Source organism: Cupressus sempervirens, chromosome 8, assembly GCF_028749045.1.
Source record: "Cupressus sempervirens isolate cs-2001-9-10 chromosome 8, ASM2874904v1, whole genome shotgun sequence".
NCBI lineage: Eukaryota > Viridiplantae > Streptophyta > Pinopsida > Cupressales > Cupressaceae > Cupressus > Cupressus sempervirens.
In genome coordinates, this window is record NC_143125.1 from 681,203,834 (window position 1) to 681,216,787 (window position 12,954).

General features: G+C 30.4%; 1 pseudogene; it reads left to right on the forward strand.

Moving 5' to 3' along the window:
- Nucleotides 1-853: 853 nt before the first annotated feature.
- Nucleotides 854-3,504, forward strand: LOC149544282 (aluminum-activated malate transporter 12-like; annotated as a pseudogene).
- Nucleotides 3,505-12,954: the final 9,450 nt, after the last annotated feature.

The following is a 12,954-nucleotide window of genomic DNA, read 5'->3' on the forward strand; positions in this document are numbered from 1 at the left end:
AATATTATTTATTAAAATTAATTTTTGAAATTAAATTTCCATTTTTTCATTGGTGTTGGTAATTTTTTCTAGTGGTATTCTACATTTTCTCATTAAGAAATTAGCATTAAAAAAATGTGTTGTAAGGAGTGACATTTCTCTATAACCTATCCATTGCAAAATTCAAGTGACATCGTGCAAGCTTGACAAGCCTCTGTGTATGGTTCCATATGGGCTGAGGTCTTCAGCTCATTAATAGATGGATTTCATCACTAGCAAGGATAAGATGGCAAATTGGGGAAAGCTGATCACCCAGCAAGCCGATGAAAATCTAAGTTGTAGTAATAGTTGAGTTAGTATCGCTATTGATTTTCCATTTCTAAGCCATTTTTTATGTGTGACTCTAGCAATGCTATTATATTCTTTTATTTTCAGTGAAACTTTCTTAGCATTTTAAGATCATCCATTTTTGAGTTTCTATTATTTGTTGCTAGTGTCTATGTGGTGGTTAAATCCTTTTATTTTAAAGGTGCTTCTCCCACACCAATATTAGAACTTAAAATGAAAATAGAAATAAGAAATAAGAAAATAGTAAAATCACACAACAACTATATCAATTGGAAATAAAGTAGATTAAAAGAAAAGAAAGAAAGAGTGATATTTTTCAGTTTCCTTATTTGGGTAGGCAGGTAACTTTGATAAATGGATAGTTGATCTTCCCAGTGGTTGATGTGAGACAAGGTGACCTATCCATACAAACTTCATCTCTATCCTATCTATAAAATGTTTAATTGTTTTAAAAAGGTTAGAGTGTCAATTTCATTTTATGTGAGATAATTGTGTTTTAAAAAGTTGAGCAAGTGTCAATTTCACAATGGCAGATAACAGTCTCTCTGACCGTAATATCGGCATTGCATTGGCTCGGCTTGAAAATTCTAAAAGCAATTGTTTTCGAAGTCTTCTTACACATAAGAAGAAATTGAGACAGCTTTTGGAGACATCTGCAAAGAAAATGTAGAATTTCGGCAAAGATGATCCAAGGAGAGTCATACGTGCAATCAAAGTGGGTCTTGCGTTGTCTGTGGTATCACTGTTTTACCTAATGTAGCCTCTATTTGATCAAGTTGGCGATAATGGCATTTGGGCTATCATGACTCTTGTTGTTGTTTTTGAGTTTACAATAGGTATCTTCTTTGTACTCGTCATAAGAAGTTAGCTGCAAGCAAGCTTTTATTTTTTGAGACTTTGAAATAAATATTTTTGAGTTGAGTTATGAATTACTTATACTAAATTTTATCTTTAAGATTTAACAATGATATATTGACGGAAATTTCAATCTTGAAAATAATTGCAATACTAAATTTAATTATCATATATTAGAATTTCTAACAAAATAATTATAAAAATTAAATTAAAAGTAACTGCCAAATAATACTTCTGTAGCTAATTATCTAAGTGCCTTACTGGTATTCAGGGAGTGGCTCGTTGTAGCTCTGCTGACATTTAATTCTTTTTCTGAATGCATAAGGGAGACTACACTAACAATCTCATGGAGGCTTGAAAGCCATTTTATATGTTGTGGAATAGTGTTGTTTGTGGAAATTGGCTTCTAGTCATGCTCCGAGCTAGAACATTATGTATATGGGGCAGCTTCCCTTTGAGATGGTGCAAGAACAGAGCTCCTTGTTGAGCTCTCCTTTTGTAATCCTTTCTATTTTAATAAATTTGTACCCTTCTTTTTCCAAAAGTACGTTATAGTCTATTATGTTTATTATTTTTAATATAAAGAAAATGGACTAGATAGATGTTGGCATTTTTATTTTCATACATCAAATTATATCAATTCGGGTAAACACATATCTAGATCAAAAATAATTTAAAATTAGTCTTTAGTTGACAGATCATTGACCAATTGGTAAACCTAGGTAATTCATTATAAGCTCATTAAGGATCAAATCTTGCTGAGTACACGACTCCAACATTAGAAGAGATGAAGTCAAGATTCTCCCAAGATGTGTTTAGCATAATAGATGCCTTTCAATGCTTGGTGTTTTAAGCCTATGGCTCACAATACATATCTAGTAGCAAAGATCATTCCACATAAGAATTTGGTGGAATGAATACCCCTCAATATTTGACTCTTATTTGAAGAGGTTTCTACCTACGACTCACATATAGGATGAAGAAAAAGTTCAATAGGAATTCTTTACTCTTAGCCAAGTAAATTTTGGCCTAAATATCATACTCTTGTATTGAATAGCTAAAAGAACTTTATAGATAAAGATATCTACATAAATAAAATCAATTTTAATTGAACCACACTATCTAATTACATTTTTTAATACTTAATTAAACATCTTTCTGTTGAGAATTATCATACTCTTTAACAACTAAGTTTATGGCTATTTGTGTTTTAGGCACTACTATGAATAAGGGATTAAATAGAGGATGAGGCATGGTGGTAGCAGGTTCTCTTGTTATATCTATTGGTTACATTGCAAACAAGGCTTGAAAAAATTGGAGAACCTATTACAATTAGTTCTTTTTTATTCTTGCTATTCAAGTTCAACTCTATTGGAAGGAGGACCATGATAATTTGTAAACATTATGATCCATTACTTGGTAGGGATGGGAATAACTCCTCATGATCATAGTCATGCTTTTTTTTTGGTTTAACAAGGGCCCTTGCAACACCCTTTTGTTTTATCCCCAAGATAAAAGTTAAGTATGATTTATGGTGTTATGATTTTCATTCTTACATTTAGCATGAAAACAATGTCTAGATACAAAATTGAAAACATATTCAACATGGCTTACCAATGTCATTCAACTATAGCAATTGGATGTGTAGTTTCCCTCATTAGAAGTTTGTTCATATGCCCCATCTAGGTAGGACAAGATCGTCACACCTCCATTGTTAAGAGAATTCATGGTTTTATCACATTCTATTGAAGGTAGTGCACCATCACTATTTTAATTGGTCACAATAGACACAATTTGATTTCACCAAGTGTATGACATTTTTTTTAAGTTGGTGAATTATTTTCGATTGTATGCTAGACTACATGAAGCTAATTTTGAGTATTATATAATAAATGAGAATGAATCAAGAAAGGTACTAGAAGATGTCATCGACAAAGATACAAAGATGTCTTGGATTCTAAAGCAAATGATGAGTCCTTGGTAAATCTCTCTCCTATAAATGCATCTAATATATCAATTCATATTTTTATTCTAATAATATTCTTATGATGGATAATAGACTATAATTAAAAATATTGATAAATAAATTATACAAAATCAAATTCATAAATAACAAAATGAAGAAACGCTATAAACTTTTCAATTTTCTTAATAATTAAATTTTCATAGGCTAACTTTGCTAGCTGGGAACTAAGACATGGCATGTTTAGGTTTAGGCATCCATGCAAACAATATCTACATGTAGTTTGCATGTTGTGTCATCTAGCTTGCTTTGCCTTTCATGGATTCCTCCATCCAGAGTATCTAGTAAGACTTCATTAATATCAAGAGGCATTCTATAATTGTATATGATGGGTGACTGCAAAAAGTTGGGTCGTAATTCTGCAAAATTCAAATCCACTGAATTGTACTTCTCAAAAATGAAAAAATCAGGTACCTATTTCTAATATTAAGCTTTGGGCACCCGAGCCAAAATTCAAAAATTAGGTACCCAATATTTAAAAGCAGATCAGGTGCTTGAGTAGCTCAAATGTCGAGCACTCGATTACTTTTAGAATCAGGTGCCCAATTTCTTAAAAATCGGGTACCCAATTTGAAAGACTTTATTAAACCCCTTTTTTTGGCATTTTTGAAATCATTTTCATGACCTCAAAAATGGGAGCCTAATTAGAGATGCATATGGGAGCCTAATTTTTGGCGCTATCGACCACCCCCCTGCTACTAGTTTTTGATATACAAGCTATTTTAATATGTTTTGTACTATTTTACTCTTTTTTTTCAATTTTACATTTTACATGTATGTTAATTTATTGTATTTTTTCAATTTTAATATACATAACATTGTAAATTTACATTGTTAATGAATAGATGTTTAAATTATTGTATCTATTAATTAAAATATAGTTTTGTAAATGTTTATTTAAGAAAAATTATTATTTTAAATGTTTTGAAATGTATTTAATTTATGTATTTATTACAATGTTGAATTATTAGATTAGATGTAAATTCATTGTTTAAACATGTAATTACAAATAAATATAACCTCCACCTAGAACCATATAACCTCGACCTTGTTTAAACTATAACCTCGACCTAAATTCATTGTTTAAACTATAATCTCGACCTAACCATATAGTTATGTACAATAAAACCCTAAACATATATAACTAGGTACTTAATCACATAATAGCCCGCCAAGGGATCCAAACAAAAAACTTAGTATTTAAAATGATTTTACTTAAATTGTATTGTACTTTATTTCATGGATAGAAAATGGATGATGTAAACTATTTTATAAATGTATATTCTTTCAGCCTTTCATACCCTGTGACATGTACAGTGGATGATTGTGCATTCTGAATTAATTTGCCAAGTGGCATTTGGAACAAATGTATATATTATTTAAATGGATTGAACTGAAGTAGTTAATATTCTTTCATGTGGATGTGTTATTTATTTTACTTTTAGTACTTATAATTATTAAAAAATGAAGTGTAAATGTGCTCATTAAGGAATGCAATCTCTTATATTTTTTTATAAATGTAAATTATTGTAAGTATGTTATTGTTTGCTTAGTAAAAAATTTTGATTAGTTCTTTGGATCTCTTGGCTGGGCATCATTTAGAATTAAATATAATGTCAATTTGTATTGAATTTAGCTCTAATCATAACCCTTACTATCATCTTAACTTTAATCTTAATTTGCTAAAACCTACACCAAGTAATATTTAAATAATTAAATAACTTTCCTATCTCACCTTGAGTACTAATTTTATAAATGTTAAACCCTAAAATTGTAACCTTATTTATGATAAACTAAATTATCCTAGAGGAGCATCATATCTACATCTACATGTCATGTACATGTGAATTTAAAAACGTTTGTACATATCTAATTGCATCATCTATTGCATAGGAAGGATTTAAAATTTTTATTATATATATTATCCATGCATATCATATCAAAAGAATCATATAGAGATATGTCATTTACGACATCTCCATCATAGATAATCAAGAAGGGTACTTAGGTAAATTTATATATATATAACACTATATATTATAAGAAAAGACAAACACCATATATAGGAGCATCTCATGTACATAAACTAAAAAAAATTAGCATGACACATGTAATGAGATCAAATAATATTTGTAAGATTCATCACATATAAGTTATCAATGTATAAGGGTGATATAATCAAAATATCAAAAAATGAGTGATATCAAAGCATTATATCTTAATATTTAACACTAAAATAAACTAACCCCTGGGTAACCCTAAACCAAATTGAATATATCAAACTAGATTGAAAGATAACCATGGCCCTTAACTAATTAATATTATACTTATAAACCAAAGTGAATTAAACCATGATCATAAACCTAACTATATATCCCAAATTAATAGTACAAACTTTGAATTTAACCTTGAATCCTTTCCCCAACCATTAACCAAATTGAACTATTACCCTAAGATTGAACCAAGTTAAATGTTGACCTTAAGACTAAACCAAATCACCCTAAACTAGAACTCAATAATATATTCAACACTTTATAAAAAAATTCAAACCTAACTTTTTTGAATTAATGTTGGTTTTTAATCTAAAAGCTCTAACTATAATTCTATATCTAGAACCAAATTTAGCACTTTAAAATTTAATTCAATTTATTAACTCTTGTCCTAATTGAAACATAAGCATGTAAACCTAATCAAATAGTACAAATCAAATTGAACCCTAATCCTAAAACTAATTAAACATTGATATCAACGTCTCAAAATGATACATCATAAAAAAATAGAAGAGACTTGAATGAATCAGGCATCTAATTATGTAACCCTCCCTCACCATTAAGAGGTGGAGGTGGAACATCAGTGCAAGTAGGAGCCCAAACTACACCCTTGGATGCCTAAGAATATGTCTAAAGAAGTGAATAACTTGTCTTTCCACTGGATGCCTAAACCTTTATATCCTAAGAGATTATTCATCATGTAATATCTAATTAGGAGGGTATTGAAGCACTCTAACACCCCAATCCCTAACTAGATACTTATGTTAGGGTGGACTAATTTATATTTATCTTGGGTTGGAAGTGCCTAAAAGTTTTTTTTTTGGAGACTGGAGATTCCCCTATTTGTTTCCTATTTTTGTTGTATGGGTAGCCTAAATGTTTATTTCTTTTCCAGAATCGAAGGCCACATAACAAAATATTGAATTATTCTATAAAAAGAAATACCCACCCCCTAGTGATATATAGTAAGATCTTTTTCCTAATTTTACTATCAGTTTTTTTGTTTAGAATATGATGATAGTTCAAAATGATTTAGAAGATAGGGATAAAATGAGAACCATCATTCCTAATGAAGATGCAATATTCCTTGATAAACTCATTTCTATCATAAATCAGCTCCTCCATCTAAAAATTTAGTAATGAGAAATCCCTAGGTCAAGTAATCAATGGAGGGCTCATAAAATTTTTCCCCAAGGGGAGATAAGAATCTCATTAAAAATTAGAGACAGGACACTCCTAAATACATATCATACAAAATTCTTGCCAAGGTCTTAGTCTCTAGACTAGAAGATATCCTACCCAAGATCATTAACCCTACAAAAAAGTGTTTTGTTAAGGATATTTATACATATTGGAGAACTTGATAACCTATTGGAATACTTTGGATTGGGAAACATTTCTAGTATAGTGTGTAGGCATGCTCAAGTAATTGATTATGAAAGTTTCTACAAAAGGGTGGAATGGAGTTTCACTATGATGATGTTGCAAGCCCAGGATTCCATCCAATATTATGTGAAATGGTGTCCTCTCTTATGATTGGTGTCAGGGTTTTAGTAAAGAAATTAATGGGGTTAGATCATAATTTTTAGAAATCTCTAGATCAATTATGAAAGGGTGTCCTCTTGGATCCTCTTTATTTTTTATTGTTGTTGACTCATTACATTATCTCCTTAGAGATAACCAGTTGTCTCTAAAAGTTAGAGGATCTACTCTCCAAATAATTAATAGGTATCTAATTTATAGTTTGTTGATAATATTTTTATTCTTTTTAAGCTAGAAGAGTGCAACACGAGTCATTTAATGATCAAATTCAACCTCTTTTCTTTGTATCGGGTAGTAATATTTATGTCTCTATATCTATCTTATTGGAGCTAAATATTGAGTCCCCTGCCTTGTGTAGTAAATATGGTATTGGATGGAGATGTCATAATTAAGTGGTTAGGTACCTAGGGATTCCATTTTTAGTAAACCCTAACATATAAATGAAATGTGTCTTTACATCAACAAGAAAATCTTTGGAAAACTCAACAACTTGAACTCTAATTATCTCACTTTGGTTGGTAGAATTCAAGTATGTTAAAAGATTCTCTCCTCATATTAGGTGTACTTCTCTTCTTCCTGCTTATTTTATTTAAATCATTTTGGTCTTCTATATAAATCTATTAGGAACATTTTGTGGTCACATGGAAAAGGAAATATGAAGAATCGTGCTACCAAGAGTAGTTCACATAAAGAAAGGAGATTAGTAAGTTGGAATAAAAACTTTAAGAAAGTTCAAGGTATTACTCTAGCAATAAAATGGATAGCCAAAGCTTCATAAGGTAATGAATTATGGATTATGATTAGAATAAGGATTATTATATTGTTAAAGATAGGGTTCACATGTATTAGTTCATTATCTGACATGATCTACACTTATAGTTTGCATTAGAAGGCCGATAATATTTAAGATTCAAAGTACAATCATAAATAATTTTTAATCAAATCATAATTCTATCTCTAAGCTTTCATTCTAATTGTAACCTTAACTCTCATCCTAATGCCATCTATTATATATCTTATAAACAATAGGACCATAATAAATATCCAAAACCTAAATATACTTCTAGCTAAAACCATAATCCTAGGTAAGTTCCCTAACATTAAAGGATCATAATCATTATAATAATCTTAAGCTTAGCCATCATGAAAAGCGTTAACATAACAAAATTGTAAACCATAACGTTGCCATAATCTTAACTTAGTTTCATCCTAAGATGAACATATAATCCATAATGGGTTCATACAATCCCCTAGTGTCACAAAATAAGTGTACATGATTGCAAAATTAGCTTGGTGGCTCCTATTTTAAGAAAAGAAACCTTGAACTAACCTATATATAGTTTTTTGGAGTATTATTTTATGATTAGACTTAAAAATTTGGTATTTTAATATTTAATTTGACTTAAGTGTTTAACTTTATTTATTTAATTGATATGATTTTAATAAAGATATGCACATTTATATAGATCTAGTTGATAAATTTTAGATTTAAATTTTATTAAATAGTAATTTTTTCATGTTTTATCTTTTATGTTGTTTAAACATATATGCAAAATATATTTGATGGACCCACCGCCACCCCCTCCCCCTCCCCCTCCCTTACCCCTACCTCCGCCCCCTCCATCTTCACCTCCACCTCCACCTCCACCTCCACCTCCACCCACACCACCACCACCCACCTCAGATGAGCCCTATGAGACATTGATTCATTCAGATCATGGAGGGAAAGCATGCATGCCTTCTACTCTGATGACTTATCATATAGATAGGTTTATAACCTACATATAGGTAAAGGGAATTTTAAACATTATTTTGTAAACCCTAAGATGGGTGAAGAAATTAATGATAAGAAGCATCACATTTCTATTAGGTGGTGTACACATCCATGTATAGAAGCACATTTTTGGGAGTGGTGGTGGATGGTACTTGACCATCCACCACACGCTAACCATGAGGTGCCCATGTACTTCCTTAGGAATTTATGGGCTGAGTTTGAGTTGGGTTTGAAACCCAACTATTTTGATATGAAAGGATTTTAGGGGGTTGGTAGAGGGATGGCTCAAGATAGGCCTGGGGCAAAGCTGAGCGATAGAATGAGAAACCACAGGTGAGCTAAGCCCCTTGTACCTCTTCCTACGCCTGTTGTGCCTGCTCCTCAACATCATTGAGTAGTTTCATCTACTTTTACCCATTTGAGTTTCCTTTTGGGCAATTTAGTACAGTAGTGGACGCAGGCGGTACATGTTCCTCCACTTGGACATGTTTGTACTAGCTATGCAGGCATATGCACATGCCCCTAGAGCAATCCTGATGTAGCACATGATGGCCATTATGCTGAGCGTGCAAATTTTGATGATGATGTATACGCTACCCATGGTGATGGTAGTGACAAGATAGACATGTCATCATTTGTTGACCTCATGCAGCAGGTAAAATTTTAATTTTAATATAAATATAAATTACACATAATTATTTACTTTCTACATACATGTGTAATTGTATTAACCATATTAATTTTTTCTTTTGAAATAATAGAGGATGGATGATACTGTTCCTCCTAGGAGGTAGTATACTCTTTTTTCGAGACCTACAGACATTGGCATCCCTTATATAGTATGCACTTTGAACTATAATGTAGAAATGTAGATTTAAACTTGAATTTAATAACATGTGCTCATATGTTCTTTTTATCTAATTTTGTAGGGCTTTTCCACATCTACATAGATTGATGTTAGTACAGGTCATACTCCAGTTACCTTTGAGGCATAGCCTCAAATACATGTGGTATGAACTTTTGACTCAAGAAAAATAATTTGTATTATTTTTATGTATTTTAATTATTATTAACTTATAATCTGAACAATTTTGACTCACATGTATATATATTTTATGTTTTTTGATTTTACGAACAAGAGCCATATCATACTCATCCATACAAGCCTCAGTATAGTCTATTTTTGACTCCATCTTATGATTATTGTGCTAGCATACTTGTAGACACATCTGTGACATTGGCTACCACTCAAGTATGATACACACACACACACACGCACGCACACACACACACACATACATGTTAAATTTATAGTGTATAAAAAATGTAGTGTACAAATTATGTACTTTGTAATTATTAATGTATATTTAATTGACTAAATGTTTATATATCCATAATTTTAGGACTATGTCACCATGAGTGTTGTTGAGAGCACATGACTTAGCTAGATGGAGGTACCTAGATCATCATTTGAGGTCAGTATTATGATTTATATACATAATGTATGGTTCATTATGCTCTAAAATCAAATTTTAAAAATGTGTGTATTGTAAACTACAGGACCTCACCACTACTACATTTGGTAGTTTTGATAGTGTGCCTCCTATTACTAAGGGACACCCATCTCATGTGGTATTTATTTTATTATATAGTGAATATTTAATTTATTTGCGAGCTAGGTTTTGAGACCCATTTCAATTAAGCATGTACATGATGAGACGTGCCTCATGTTACACAGGGTGATCCATCTACCTCATAAGGTTTTTGACATGATGAGACAACTCATAGTACACATGATGATCCATCTGAGTCCTCTTTGCATGGAGTAAAGAGGACATTCAATCAGATAGATTAGGTCTTGTTTGGCACCTGTGGATTATACTTTTATGATTTATACACTTTGTGTCAGGATAGTTAAAACTATATGTTAGACCATGTACTATTTTTTTATGACTTCTTATCAGGCTTGTGAATGTAGTATATATTATCATGTTTTAAGTATATTCAAACCATTTTCTTTATTCTAACATATTTTATTCATGAACATATGACACATTTTGTAAGTATATATGCAAGATGAACAATAATTTTAACTATCTATAGAGCATTATTGGATAAATATGACATTAAATTTATGCATTGAGATTCATACAAATAAAATTGACCTACTAGATTAAAAAATTTATTGATAACATACCTAACAGTGTATCATACGTGATCTTAATGTGTTTTTTGGTAATGTAAGATTCATTATCATCTAAAAATACCTATTATATGTTGGTAAACATATGAATACCTATCATAACTTATAATAGACATAATGACCTATTAGGACTCCTATGTCCCCTTGAGACACACATGTATGGATAACGTACCTAACAATGTATCATAAGTGATATTAATGTGTTTTTTGGTAATGTAAGAGTCATTATTACCTAATATGACCTATTATGTGGTAGTAAACATATGAATACCTATCATAACTTATAATAGACATAATGACCTATTAGGACTTCTATGTCCCCTTAAGACACACATGTATAGATAACGTACCTAACAATGTATCATAAGTGATCTTAATGTGTTGTTTGGTAATGTAAGAATCGTTATCACCTAATAAGACCTATTATGTGCTATTAAACATATGAATACCTATCATAACTTATAACAGACATAATGACGTATTAGGACTCATATGTCCCCTTAAGACACACATGTATGGATAATGTACCTAACAATGTATCATAAGTGATCTTAATGTGTTGTTTGGTAATCTAAGACTCATTATCACCTAATAAGACCTATTATGTGCTAGTAAACATATGAAACTTATCATAACTTATAATAGACATAATGACATATTAGGACTCATATGTCCCCTTAAGACACACATGTATGGATAACATACCTAACAATGTATCATAAGTGATCTTAATGTGTTGTTTGGTAATGTAAGATTCATTATTACCTAATAAGACCTATTATGTGCTCGTAAACATATGAATACCTATCATAACTTATAACATACATAATGACCTATTAGGACTCCTATGTCCCCTTAAGACACACATATATGGATAACGTATCTAACAATGTATCATAAGTGATATTAATGTGTTTTTTGGTAATGTAAGAGTCATTATTACCTAATAAGACCTATTATGTGGTAGTAAACATATGAATACCTATCATAACCTATAATAGACATAATGACCTATTAGGACTCCTATGTCCCCTTAAGACACACATGTATGGATAATGTATCTAACAATGTATCATAAGTGATCTTAATGTGTTGTTTGGTAATGTAAGATTAATTATCACCTAATAATACCTATTATGTGCTAGTAAACATATTAACACTTATTAAAATGTATAGAAATTATTATGACCTATTAGGACTCTCATGTCCCCTTAACGCGCACATGTATGGATATTGTACCTAACAATGTATCATAAGTGATCTTAATGTGCTGTTTGGTAATGTAAGATATAATCAATACAATGAGTACAATGAATAATGATCTAACATATAATCAATACAATGAGTAATGATCTTTAAATTATCATGTACAAGTGACTTCTTTTTAATATTACAATCAATAGTAATTTGAAACTTCAAACATTAATTTAAACATGCTTGAATGTAAAAGTAAGGGAACAAAATAGGAGGTCATTACTTAAATTGACAATTAATTTATAATTTATCAAGTGCAAACCTTTAACTTTCAAATAGAAGTAAACTCTCATTTTTGAATTAGTTTGTACAACATATTTCACAATATATGTAAGACAATGTCAATGATATATTTATAGTTCAATGAACTCAAAACATAAAATTGGTTCAACACATCTCTTCAAATGAGGTCCTGTAAAATAAAATTGTAAAAAAAGAACACATGTTAATAAACACAAATTAATATTCAAAGTATCTGAACTATGTAAATATATGTGTAATTTGTATGTACTTACTATGTGAAATTGCACAAGATGTTGATGTTCGATCCACTTTAACATTTAAATTTGCATAAATTGTAATTGAGACCTGAATAAGAGGTATATAAGTTCTCTAAATTGGTATTGACAACACAAACATACATGTAATTAAATTATATAAGTACATATATATAAATAATACAATAATGAAAAAACTTACATGTGTT